The sequence below is a fragment of the Aquarana catesbeiana genome, linkage group LG04 (assembly GCF_042186555.1).
Source record: "Aquarana catesbeiana isolate 2022-GZ linkage group LG04, ASM4218655v1, whole genome shotgun sequence".
Classification (NCBI taxonomy): domain Eukaryota; kingdom Metazoa; phylum Chordata; class Amphibia; order Anura; family Ranidae; genus Aquarana; species Aquarana catesbeiana.
Genome location: NC_133327.1, coordinates 377,342,571 through 377,355,402, shown reverse-complemented (window position 1 = coordinate 377,355,402; position 12,832 = coordinate 377,342,571). Strand labels below are relative to the sequence as shown.

The following is a 12,832-nucleotide window of genomic DNA, read 5'->3' as shown; positions in this document are numbered from 1 at the left end:
AACCCCTTATTTAGGGACATATATATCCCTTCCTCACAAAAGAGGCATTGGCCCACCTCCATTTCTTGCAATTTGTTGGTAGCCATGCAGGCGTAGGCCTAAAAAAGACTGGGGGGGGTTCTGAGGGTCGCAGAAGCCTGCAGAATTAACCCAAGTGCTGACTCCTCCACGCGCCTCCCCTTCCCGGGCCTTTTTTGTTGAAGGCGGAGGGGAAGGACCCGGGATTCGGTCAGGCTACTGGACACGGCCACCTCCTGGCTGCCACTTACCCCCGCCACCTCCTGGCTGCCATTAACCCCCGCCACCTCCTTGCTGACACTTTCCCCTGCCATCTCCTGGCTGCCACTTTCCACAGCCTCCTCCTGGCTGAGGCTTTCCTGTGTATGAAAAAGGGAGATAGTTTTAGTTTATTGTTCATCGATCACACACAATTTTGAGAAATCTGTTTAAAAATGCTATACCTGACTCAAAGCCGGGCTCCTCCACATCTTCTTCCTGGGTGGAAGGCCCAGGTTGGACGTCAGAAACCTCAGCTGGGGTGGAAGGAAGAGTGGAAGGAAGGGTTGAGAGTGATGGCCTGATTTCAGTCTGGTCTGACAGAAACCGCAGTCTGTCATAGTACCACAGCCTGGGTACATAAATTTCATCTGCTGCTGCTCCTGATCTCATGGAATCCTAGACCTTCTTGCGCTCCCTATTATAAGTGCTCCTCAGGCCACCAATTTTGCACTTCAAATAGTTGATGTCTGCCGTGGGGATCTGTTGCTTCACAAATTCCATCAATTTATCCAGTGCTGCCTTCCTGTTTAGTCAATTTGTATAAAAGGGGTGTTTTGTCTGCCACAGACAGGGCAGCTCTCTGTACAAATCAATAAATTGGGGGAGGAAATCATGATCGTTGAATCGATCCATTTTATCTGCAAGACACAACACAAGACAAACCCTAATGTTAGGCTAAACTCTCCTAATCTTGTCCCAATTTAGGCCTCAATCTATAAGCAGTATAGGCCACTGAGGCCCCAAGTTAAAATTGTACCTTCGTTAGAATGATCGGCATTTCCGCTACTCCTTCCTCCGCTCACAGATTGTATGTACTCCGCCCACCCCTGACCTTCCTTCTAGTATTTTCCCCATCCCTTCTCTTTCGGCGCAGTGGGAGAGCACATGGCAGAGAAAGAACAAGTGCATGAAGACAGCAGCAATGACGAAAGCCCGGAGCCACGAACGTCCCAATCCCGGAGGAGATTTAAGGCCTCAAATATGGCCATTGTAGAGATGGTGGAGATGGTGGACATCTTGAAGAGGACCGACTATGATGGGAAGCATGGACCTTACCCAAACCCAAATGTGAGAAAGGCCAAGATCATGACTAAAGTTGTGAAAAGTCTGTACAGGAATTTTGGGGTACGATGATCCAAGGATCAATTGAGGAAATGCTGGTCAGACCTTAAATTGAGGGAGCACAATCAGTAGAGAAGGATCAAGAGAGTTCATAAAAAAAGTAAGTAGTTGTCGTGTGTTCCTATTATTATTATTATTACTTGCATGCTGCTCCATGTGCTTTTCTTTATTGTATGATTTAAAATGGCAACTTTCAGGTTCGTGGGCACAGTAATTGTTTGCAGTAAACATCGTTCATTTGCCCACTAATACGATGTTTTTGGCAGATACAGGTTAACTACATTTGGTCATGCCTATTTGTCTTAAAAGAAGTTTAGTACATTATTGTCTAGATGGGTTTGTAACTAGAATGAAATGCAAACTTGATTCAGTGTAAGGAGAGAAGAAAGAAGGGGATTTGGGACTTTAAATGGGCCAGTTGACAGATTGGGGTTGAAAAAAATATTCAAGTTTATTGCACAAAGATCATATTGGTGTATATTACATGAAAGAGATTGCATGTGCAAGTGCACAAGACATATCCTACATAAATGCATGTATATAAAACATTCCACATGATATTGGAGCAAATGGCTAACACATGTGTCATATAGAAATTGTACATATGAAAACTGGGGAGCACAAAACAACATAATTTAAAAGGTGAATCTAAAAGGTGATGCATAAAAGGTTAACCAGAGTACAATCCCATAGAAAAGCATAATGGCTACATCCTTGGTGCCCGACGCGTTTCTGTGAGTACACTTCTTCAGGGGCGGATGCTATAGGATTTCTTAAATAATAAAGTATAAGGGCATCAGAAAATAAACTAAGTACAACCAGAAAGGACAATGTGTCAATTTCTGGATACTTACAATGTCACCAAGCTGTGGTGTATAACAACGACTGGACCAAGAGGTTGCCCTTCCCCGGAGCTGAGGTGACAATGGATCCAACACATGAGGGGCGCAAAACGGCATCATCCACAAAGCGCAAACCATCTCCTCCACAAAGGGGCCAATGATGGACCAAAAGGACAGCAAGGGAAGACCACAAGGATATCTGAAATGGATAGATAAATCCATTGAGATACACCAAAAGGTGCTGGGCTGGAGAGTGGGGGGAGTAAGGACTTGACAGTGAAGTCACAGAAGGTTATCTTTGATGTGCCAAGGACAGGAGCTTCCCAAAGCTGTGGCGTCTGCACGTGTGTGGAGGGGAGGAATGCGCCAGAGGAGACGCCTGATATGCATCCCATCTGTGCCGGCGATTACCACCAATGTCACGCTGAGCCGACGAGGCATTGGGCGGGGCATCTGTCCGGGCGGTGGGGACCCGCCCAAGACTGACGCCACCACGTCCCGCTGGTCGGCAAAGATGGAAGAGGCTGCGCCCGCACGACGCCGCCAACTAGTGACGTCATGTGCGGGAGCAGTGCGTGGCGCCGATGCGATGTGAGCACCCGCCTGATCCCCCACACCAAACCGAGCCCCCCTGGGGCGGACGTGGAGGGGATGGGGAGGACACGCAGGGCGCATCGCAGCTCCGGGTGTCGAACAAGACATGGCACATGTCTTGCAACATTTGTTGTATGTACAATTTCTATATGACACATGTGTTAGCCATTTGCTCCGATATCATGTGGAATTTGGTGCACATGCACACAGTCTTGCAACATTTGTTGTATCAATTCTGGGTGCACTGCACACATATTCCAGCATGGTAGCCAGCCTCTTGGCCATGTCTTGTTCGACACCCGGAGCTGCGATGCGCCCTGCGTGTCCTCCCCATCCCCTCCACGTCCGCCCCAGGGGGGCTCGGTTTGGTGTGGGGGATCGGGCGGGTGCTCACATCGCATCGGCGCCACGCACTGCTCCCGCACATGACGTCACTAATTGGCGGCGTCGTGCGGGCACAGCCTCTTCCATCTTTGCAGACCAGCGGGACGTGGTGGCGTCAGTCTTGGGCGGGTCCCCACCGCCCGGACAGATGCCCCGCCCAATGCCTCGTCGGCTCAACGTGACGTTGGTGGTAATCACCGGCGCAGATGGGATGCATATCAGGCGTCTCCTCTGGCGCATTCCTCCCCTCCACACACGTGCAGACGCCACAGCTTTGGGAAGCTCCTGTCCTTGGCACATCAAAGGTAACCTTCTGTGACTTCACTGTCAAGTCCTTACTCCCCCCACTCTCCAGCCCAGCACCTTTTGGTGTATCTCAATGGATTTATCTATCCATTTCAGATATCCTTGTGGTCTTCCCTTGCTGTCCTTTTGGTCCATCATTGGCCAGTTTGTGGAGGAGATGGTTTGCGCTTTGTGGATGATGCCGTTTTGCGCCCCTCATGTGTTGGATCCATTGCCACCTCAGCTCCGGGAAAGGCAACCTCTTGGTCCAGTCGTTGTTATACACCACAGCTTGGTGACATTGTAAGTATCCAGAAATTGACACATTGTCCTTTCTGGTTGTACTTAGTTTATTTTCTGATGCCCTTATACTTTATTATTTCAGAAATCCTATAGCATCCGCCCCTGAAGAAGTGTACTCACAGAAACGCGTCGGACACCAAGGATGTAGCCATTATGCTTTTCTATGGGATTGTACTCTGGTTAACCTTTTATGCATCACCTTTTAGATTCACCTTTTAAATTATGTTGTTTTGTGCTCCCCAGTTTTCATATGTACAATTTCTATATGACACATGTGTTAGCCATTTGCTCCGATATCATGTGGAATGTTTTATATACATGCATTTATGTAGGATATGTCTTGTGCACTTGCACATGCAATCTCTTTCATGTAATATACACCAATATGATCTTTGTGCAATAAACTTGAATATTTTTTTCAACCCCAATCTGTCAACTGGCTCATTTAAAGTCCCAAATCCCCTTCTTTCTTCTTTCGAAACGGGATGGAGGCATCACCCCATGCCTCACTCAAAGTCCCAAATTTTCCATTGCAGTGTAAGGAGAGGACACTCAGCAGCTGTTTACACATCTGGACGCAGGAGCACTAGTGTGGGAAACCAGAACCAACTTTTTAAGGTGTCCCACACAGGTGCTCCAGTGGATACTAAGGGTGTCTCCATATGTGAAACTTTACCAAAAAGGTAAATATTTCAGCTTTAAGAAAGGGAAAAAATCATGTCTTCAGCTTGGAACTCTGCCAAAACAGACAATTGGATGACACTTCCAAGCAATGTTTCATATTACTATTTCTGCCCTCAAATATCTGTGTGCTAAGTATACCTTTTTTTATTCTCATAGGGGAGAAAAGACTCGGGACATCAGAGGACACCAGGGACCCACAACCTCCTAAAGAAGGGGAAATCACAAAACCACAACCTGAGGATGTGGAGGAAGGAGAGGTTTATGAATTGGGCAAAATAGTGACCACAACAGGTGAGTGTCTGAGACCACAGCTTCAGGTAATAGATGGATACCTGCATATTTATAATACATGGTGTGCTTTCTTTATTTTAGGTGATGTGGATGTTGTGGAAGAAGAAACACATTTCACAAGTGCAAGTGCACAGATCCTCATCGGGGAGATCATGGTGTGCAATAGGGATTTACAGAAGATCAAGGAAGACATCAATGATGTTGAAAAAAGACTCAAAAACATCATTGATGTTTTAGGCAGAATCTAAAACACACCAGCATTTTTCAAATTGTTTATATTTTTCTAACTTTTTAAAAAAATTGGGAAAGCCAAATTATGAAGATGCACACAGTGTGTCAACATGTGTTATCTGCCATCACGGGATATCAATGTACGCGTTTTGTGGGTGCAGCGACTTCCTCGCAACTAAAGTAGATGAGAGGAAGGGGTTGCACCCCCGAAACACTTCCATTGATCCCCCATGATGGGAGCTAGCGAATGTTGACCTTAGGCATGGGATCAGGAGGGAAATCCCCATTTTGACTCTCAATTTGTGTGCATCTTCAAAATTTGGCTTACACAGGGGTGACACCCCATCTGATGAAGGCAATGAGAACACAGTTTGGACATACTATTGTCTGATATTGCCTTCAATTTATCAAAGTTGAACTTTGCAAGTTCCTGAGTTGTGTATTGTTTTATGGTTTTAAACATGCCTCTATTTAACACAAAAAGGATATTTCTACAAGCATAGCCCACTTTTAAGTACACATTGGGGTTTATTTGCTAAAGCTGGAAAGTGCAAAATCAGGCTCACTTCTGCATAGAAACCAATGAGCTTCCAGATTTTATTACGAAAGCACTATGAACAAGCTGGGGTTAGAAGCTCATTGGTTTCTAGGCAGAAGTGAGTCTGATTTTGCACTTTCCAGCTTTAGTAAATAAACCTCCATCCGGCCATGACGTTATGACGCACCCTCCGGACTATTACATAGAGACGTGGAATGCAGGCCATCTTTGGAGATCTAGGAAGGTGTCTTACGGTCCTTGGAAAGCATTTCTGGCCACGACGTCGTGACGTAAGGTCGCGAGATCTTGACGTGGAACGCATGCTACCCTGAGAAATGGAAGGTGGTAGGCGTATAGCCTGCTGAGCCTACAGATGTGTATGCCTTCTCTTTTTTTACTTTTGGTTACTTTAGTATTCCACATTCCATCAATATATGTAATAGTAAGCCTAACAATCTCATATATGGGGACATATAAGATATAGTTCATGGTGCTGGAACACAAGGCAGATTTCAATAGAGAGGCTTGGAACGCACGCAGGTCTGCCATCTTGGACAACCCAGAAGTGCTGGACTAGATACTGTACAAGCTGGATTCTCATCATAGGAGTCACAGTGTCTTTATTAAGGAGTATGGCTGCAGTGGATGAGCACCCCAGACGAAGTCTAGTGAGACGAAACGTGTCGGGAGGACTCCACTGCCGCCACAATTTTACATAAAGCGCTTTTTTAACTACTTAAATGTAAGTGTTTTATTAAATATTTTCCCTGTTTACGGAATTATGCTATGTGGCCCCTTTTTATTTTTCACGGGCCATTTCCCTGGATGTATAACCACCCATATGGAGAAGACCCTTCTGTGAAGGCTTTGAGGACCCCAATTACCGTTGGCTTCCAAGGCTCCTCCTCCATTGCCGGTGGCCAATATAAGCTGGTTTGACCCATAAAACATATGTTATTTTGGGTTCAAACTTTCTGGTAAGCCTCCATTTCACTTTGGTGGTGGTATTATCACATTGATATTTTCATCTTTCATCTACCATATCGGCTATTCACATGGTGATCAGAACTGCTTCATTCCAAATTGGACTGCGATTAATCACTACACACAATTGATACTTAGAGACTATTAGAGATTTTATTTTATTTTTTTTTTTTTTACTTTGCTATTTAACTTCCTCACTGTGCAGGTTATATTGCATTTCACTACTCATTATGGCTATTTAATTTGATACCACAGTGCTACACTTTGTTACACCTGTTGTTTCAAGCAAAATTTCTATTTGTTGTGTTAGCTGCTAAATCGCAGAGTTTTTGGATTTATTTTTTGCTCATAACATTGCAAGCAGATTAGACACAAACATTCTTGGCCAACATCAGTATAACATTTATTTGAAGGAGTATTTAAAGACAAAAATATAAGGTCCACTTATCAGATTCCTCACCCCCTCTGATGGCCCATTGTAAAAATTTCAGGGGGGGAGATGTTTTGGATAGGTAACCCTCTCCACTTCATTGAGAGCTGAATGCATACATAATGTGTATTACTTTGGCCAGCCCCTCCTTACTTTACATTATTGGCAGCCCACTGGACAGGAAAGAAGTGTCATAATCCAAAAATATGAATATACACTGTACAAATTGAAGCACATTTTTACATTCTGCAATTACTTATCAAGATAATAGGAGAACAAAACTTTAAACAGTACCATTTGAAAGTATTCAGACAGGCCCTTTCACTACATGCTTTGGTGAATTCATCAATAAATATGACCAAAAAAGAGGTAGGTATAGTGTGTATAGGTTTGGCAACGTCAGCAGATAGAGGATTGGTATCGGTTGACTTAGCGGTTGGGGGGGAGGGAGGGTTCCAAATGAGTTTGGGACCCCAAAAAAAGCCTCTGACACTCTCTCTGAATTTAAGGACACAAATAACATTTTAGGGGGTGTTTAGGGTAAAGCAGTACAATGGAGCTGACAAAATACATTGTTAAGTGACTAAGCTAGGTGTGTATGGGCCAAAGATAGCATGCTGGGGAGGTTAGTGAAGGCAAATATGCATGAAGGACAAAAAAGGAACTTTAAGAACTTCCAGCATGCATGAGGATAAAGAGGACATTCACAGCATAGTACAATAATGGTAATTAGTAGACATGTGCATTCGTTCTTGTCCAAATGCATTTTCGTCCGAATTTCTGGTATTTTTGTTATCGTTTTAATAAACAATAGCGAACGTGCAGAATCCAAAAACCGAAAGATCCGACATAAACAAATGCTTTATTTTCATTTTCGTTGCGACAACAGTTTGATATAGATAGGAGATTCGACATGACGCTGACAATAGCGATCCGTGTCCATCGAACCTGTGGTCAAATGTGCCTAGCCTTAGCTCTATTAGTCCAAGATTATTCTACATAGAGAGAAAAGATTCAACATAGAGAGAAAAGATTCGACATTATAGAGACAATAGCAAAAAAGGTCGCATGTGCCTAAGCTAACTCTATTAGTCCAAGATTATTCGACATAGAGAGAAAAGATTCAACATTATAGAGACAATAGCAAAAAAGGTTGAATGTGCCTAACCTAACTCTATGGGGTTGATTTACTAAAGGGAAGAAGTGCAGTTGCCCTCTGCAAGAGCAGTTGCTCCAGAGCTTAGTAAATGAGCAGAAGCTCTGCTGACATCCATCATCCAATCATATACAAGCAAAAATACTGTTTTTTAAATTTTCCTTATACAGGATTGGTTACTCTTTGCAAAGTCAAGCCTTACCTCATTTACTAAGCTCTGGAGCAATTGCACTTGCAGAGGGAAACTGCACTCTGCAAAGTGCACAGTCTATTTGCCTTCAGTAAATCAACCCCTATTAGTCCAAGATTATTTGACACAGAGAGAAAAGATTCAACATGAATATTCGACGAAGCAGTCGCCGCGAGTGAACAATTATGGTCAGATGCTCTGCCATAGGCTATAGAAGAATTCTAATGTTGGTTGACTAGTAATAACAATTAATAAATATAATTATTGCTAGTGTCATACAACATTAGAATTCTACTATAGCTTGTAGACGGAACATTCGAGCAGAAATGTACGATTGCGGCGTCGTACAGTTTAGTTGCTCCGTCGAATCTTCTTAGAACATTTGACAGATACCATAAGCCTTCAATGACAGATTTCGGACGAATGCATTTTTTAACGAAACAAAATAAATAAAAAAGAATTTCAGGAGTAACTAAATAAATTTATTTTTCGGACGAAAACGAAATTTCAAAACAAAATATTTTTTTAGTGTGCACATGTCTAATAATTAGGGAATGATGAAAGAAATACAATACATTAGCAAACATTAAAAACATATAATGTGATGTTAAAGGAGAAATCTTACCTTAATATAGTCCTTCTGCAGGACCTGAATGATGGCAGAACAGGTCTCTGGAATAATGATTTCTGGGGGGTGATGCCTGTCGAGAACTTGATGTCCTGCAGACTTCTCCCCGTCGCCAAGTACCGCAAGCTGGCGACTACCCTCTGTTCAGGAGTGATGACTTGCCGCATGTAGGTGTCCTGCTACGTAATATAAGGGGACAGCAAAGGCAACAGATTGTGAAAAACGGGTCCGTCATCCAGAGATGATTCCTGAAATCATCAGGATTATTCTCACGAATCTCCCGCAACAAAGGCATGTGAGAGAATTGGTCACGCTGGAGCAACTGATTCTTCTTCCATGAACTCCTCCCCCGCCCGGTTCATGGACTGGGCTTGGGTCTAAGTAAGAACCCCGAATCGCATTCATATAAACCCTTCCTCTGACAGCATATTTGACACATGAACGGTTTTTTGAATAACTTCAGTCCATGTGGTCAAGTTTTCATACTAATGTTTTGGAAATATGTTTGTCTTATTTGTCCATAAAACAAATACACATATATAATAAAACTCTGTCTTCAATTCCTCCATCTTTCTCCATACCATTGATTCCCCCCTCCCTTGTTTTTCCCTTTTCCTCTCTTCTTTAGGAGACTTACTTCTTGTACATATATTTGTACATATGACTCCTAACATGCTGTTCGTTATTTAAGTCCATATTCTCTTTACTCTTTGTATCTTACATGTATGTCTATACATTAATATCTTTACACATGTATCACACAAATTAGGGTTTCACTGTGGTTTGAACCCACAGTAAGCAACCCTCATGTATATACTGCGGTTTTTGAATTATACGTCTGAGGGTTAAGATTCTCTCAGGTGTTGTTAGAATTCTTTCTATGTTGAAGCTTTAATTCTTTTACATATATCTATTTTGTTGCTGCTGAGTTCGTGCGGAGCATATATATGGGCGCCACCGGGTGGTGAGTTCTTGGCTGCTATGCGGCCGCCCAGCGTCACCTCAGTTCTCCCTGATGTGGCGCTTACAACAGCTGGTGCAATTCTGTGGCGGCTGGTGTAGCCCGCGGTGGGCGTGTGTTGCTTTCCTCACTGGAGGTGCCGCCCTTGTTTGGATGGCGTTTCCGTGTGTGGGCGGCGTGCATGCGCACTGCGAGCATTTGGCCGGTCCGGATGATGTCACGTCGGCGTCGCCGATTGGTTGACGACGGACGGGACGTGCACACAAATAGGACGGCGTCCTGTCATGGTGTGCACTCCGCTCCAGCCCCAGGCGAGACACCACACGCCGGAGATCATTCTTACCATCATATGCAGGTACCCCTTTCGTTTGCTATAGTGCATAGCGGCCAGACGCTGAACATGGATTAACCCTTACCTTCTTAAATTAGCTATCATTTTACCATCCCCTTCCTTTTTCTTCCATGTGTTTGTTTATATTTTAGGAAAGGTCTTTGGTAGACTGCATCTGGCTACAGTAGGTTTTCTGATTACCCCCTGCCCAGAAGTACCTGAGTTCAAATCCAGAGTTATATAGAGACAAAAAAATATAAAGCTTAATCTGCAAAAATCAAAGACTGGTAAGTGTTATGAGAACATGGTGGGGGTTGTGTCATTTGACACATACCACCCCCCTTGCCCTTATATATGCTTATTTGTTACTACAAACCCACTATCTCTCTTCTAGGAACGGGCCTATGCAACCTTTTTAGTATCAACCTACATATACTCCGACGTGTGTTAGATATATCTGTCTGCCGGTTTTCCGGCCCCTGTTTGGGCTTGTGGGTTATTATCCTTGATATATCTCTATATGGTTTCTACAATGTAAGTATTTCCTCCAGCCTATTACTTTTTCTTTCTTCTTTTCCTTTTCTTCCCCTTCCCTTCCAATCCCTGTCCCCACATCTTTCCTCCCTCTCCCCCTTTCCTTTTCTTTCCCTTCCTTTTCTTGCCCTCTCCTCCCCTCCCCCTTTTTTACTTTATACTTTTTTCTTTTCTCTTTTTTCCTTTTTTCTCCCTTCTTTCTCCCCTTATTCTTTCAGGCATTGGGGACAAAAATTTTGTACTTACCCCATGAACTTTCCCTACGGTTATATACCTTTTTTAACATTATATGAGATCATGTTGTGTACGCCCCCATAGCTAGCCCTTCATCGCCCCCTTAATTGGCGTACCCATTTTTTGCTCCGCTTGAACCAGCATTTACTTCTCAAACATTATCTATGTGGCGTCATTAGAGACGTCTGTTTTGTGATCATATACACTGTATTAATCTTTATGCTTTTGCTATGTTTATATGTTCTGATAGCCACCACGCATCTTGTATCGCTCCTGAAGAAGCGTAATCTTACGCGAAACATGTCGAGTATCCAAGATTTATATGATCTGAACTGATTATAGACCCGCTATCAAGTCACCATTTCGGACTGATCTTGTTGTGGAAAGTATACCCAGACGTCCGAATAATACATTATAGATGGTGCTGTATAGCGAGCATTTTTAAGTACATACACATGTTGTGGTGTGTTTTTTAGACAATATGTTTTTTGTATGTTATGTATTTCTCTAAGTAAATAAAACTATATTTTTTAATCAGTTTGTTAGACTTGTGCCTAAAAAGTCCATAAAAGTCCCTCTTGTTTTGTTCTCTATACAATTTGTTAGGACGTGGCACATTTTTACTTTTTTGTTTGTGTCCACGGTGCCACTCCGTGTGTAGACACATTTTCAATTTTGTATAAGTAAGAACCCCAACACCAAGCCCCTGCACAGCACAAACTCTACGATGAGTACGTACCCGCAACATGGCTAGAAAATGGTCAGCTGGTCAGAACGAACTAACAGAACGTACTGAAAATCAGAAAGGTCTGAGAAGAGCGAGCTGAAAATCAGAAACGAGTGGACAAGCACAAACTGAAGAGCAGTAACGATCTGAAAAGCACGAGGCTGAAAAGCGCAAATTGTCTCTCACCAAATTTCTACTAACATGAGATTAGCAGAAGGAGCCCAAAAGGTGGCGAACTTGGTATTGAATTTCCCTTTTATAGTGCAGTCGTATGTGTTGTACATCAGCGCGTTCTTGCTGTTCAGAATTTCCGACAATATTTGTGCGACCGTGTGTATGCAAGACAAGTTTGAGCCAATATCCGTCAGAAATAAATCCAGGATTTCATTGTAGGAATGTCCGATTGTGTGTACGAGGGATAAGACAGAAAATGAAGCTACACTCTCTGAAGTCACACTGTAGGATTTATTCAATGAACAGGCTTCCTGTTCCTGCCAAAAGTCATGCTCCTTTGATGGGTTTCATCCTGTTTGTGCCTATGTGTAGGGGTGGGAGTGGCTGGGACTAGAGGACATTTAAACTTCCTGACTGATTAAACAATAAATTAGAAACAGCACAAAAAGCAACGCCAAAAGCACTGAGCATTGTAATAAACATTTTGGGCAAGCTGCCATGTTAATTCTGTATGGGGGAGAATCAGGTAAATCCAAAAAAGTCTCATGCGCACCCCCACACAGCTAATAGCCAATCTCCAAGAGCATCCAAAAAGGCATCACTATCATTATCACTATCTTTACCCTGACTTAGGGCAAGGAGGTAATCATGTTACCCAATGCAGCCACCAGTGATCATGGCACATCTGAATACTTGAAGCTGTATAGGCAAGCCTTGTAGCCAGCTGCAAGAGCAACTATGTAGCTAGCTATGAATTCTCAAAGAAAATCAGTGATCTGTAACTGCAACCAAGCTACTAGGGGCATATTCATAATCATAAAACAGTGAATCTGATACTTTAACAAAATTTAACAGCAGGAGAATCTTCCATTTTCGTGTGTTTCATATGACAGTATCAGTAAATGTTTGGTAAAAGTCCCATTCAGTGCT

At 43.1% G+C, this 12,832-nt stretch overlaps 1 protein-coding gene across 4 annotated transcripts in view; it reads left to right on the top strand.

Moving 5' to 3' along the window:
* HS3ST5 (heparan sulfate-glucosamine 3-sulfotransferase 5) overlaps nt 1-12,832 on the top strand; it is a 478,882-nt gene that overhangs the window by 360,069 nt on the left and 105,981 nt on the right. Inside the window, exon 1 of one of the 4 annotated variants that reach the window (XM_073627114.1) lies at nt 4,650-4,784. The exons of the other annotated variants lie outside the window; for them this stretch is intronic. The gene's annotated coding sequence lies outside the window, so the exon portion shown is untranslated. Of the gene's footprint in view, nt 1-4,649; nt 4,785-12,832 lie in introns of those variants that run through there. 4 annotated transcript variants of the gene reach the window in all.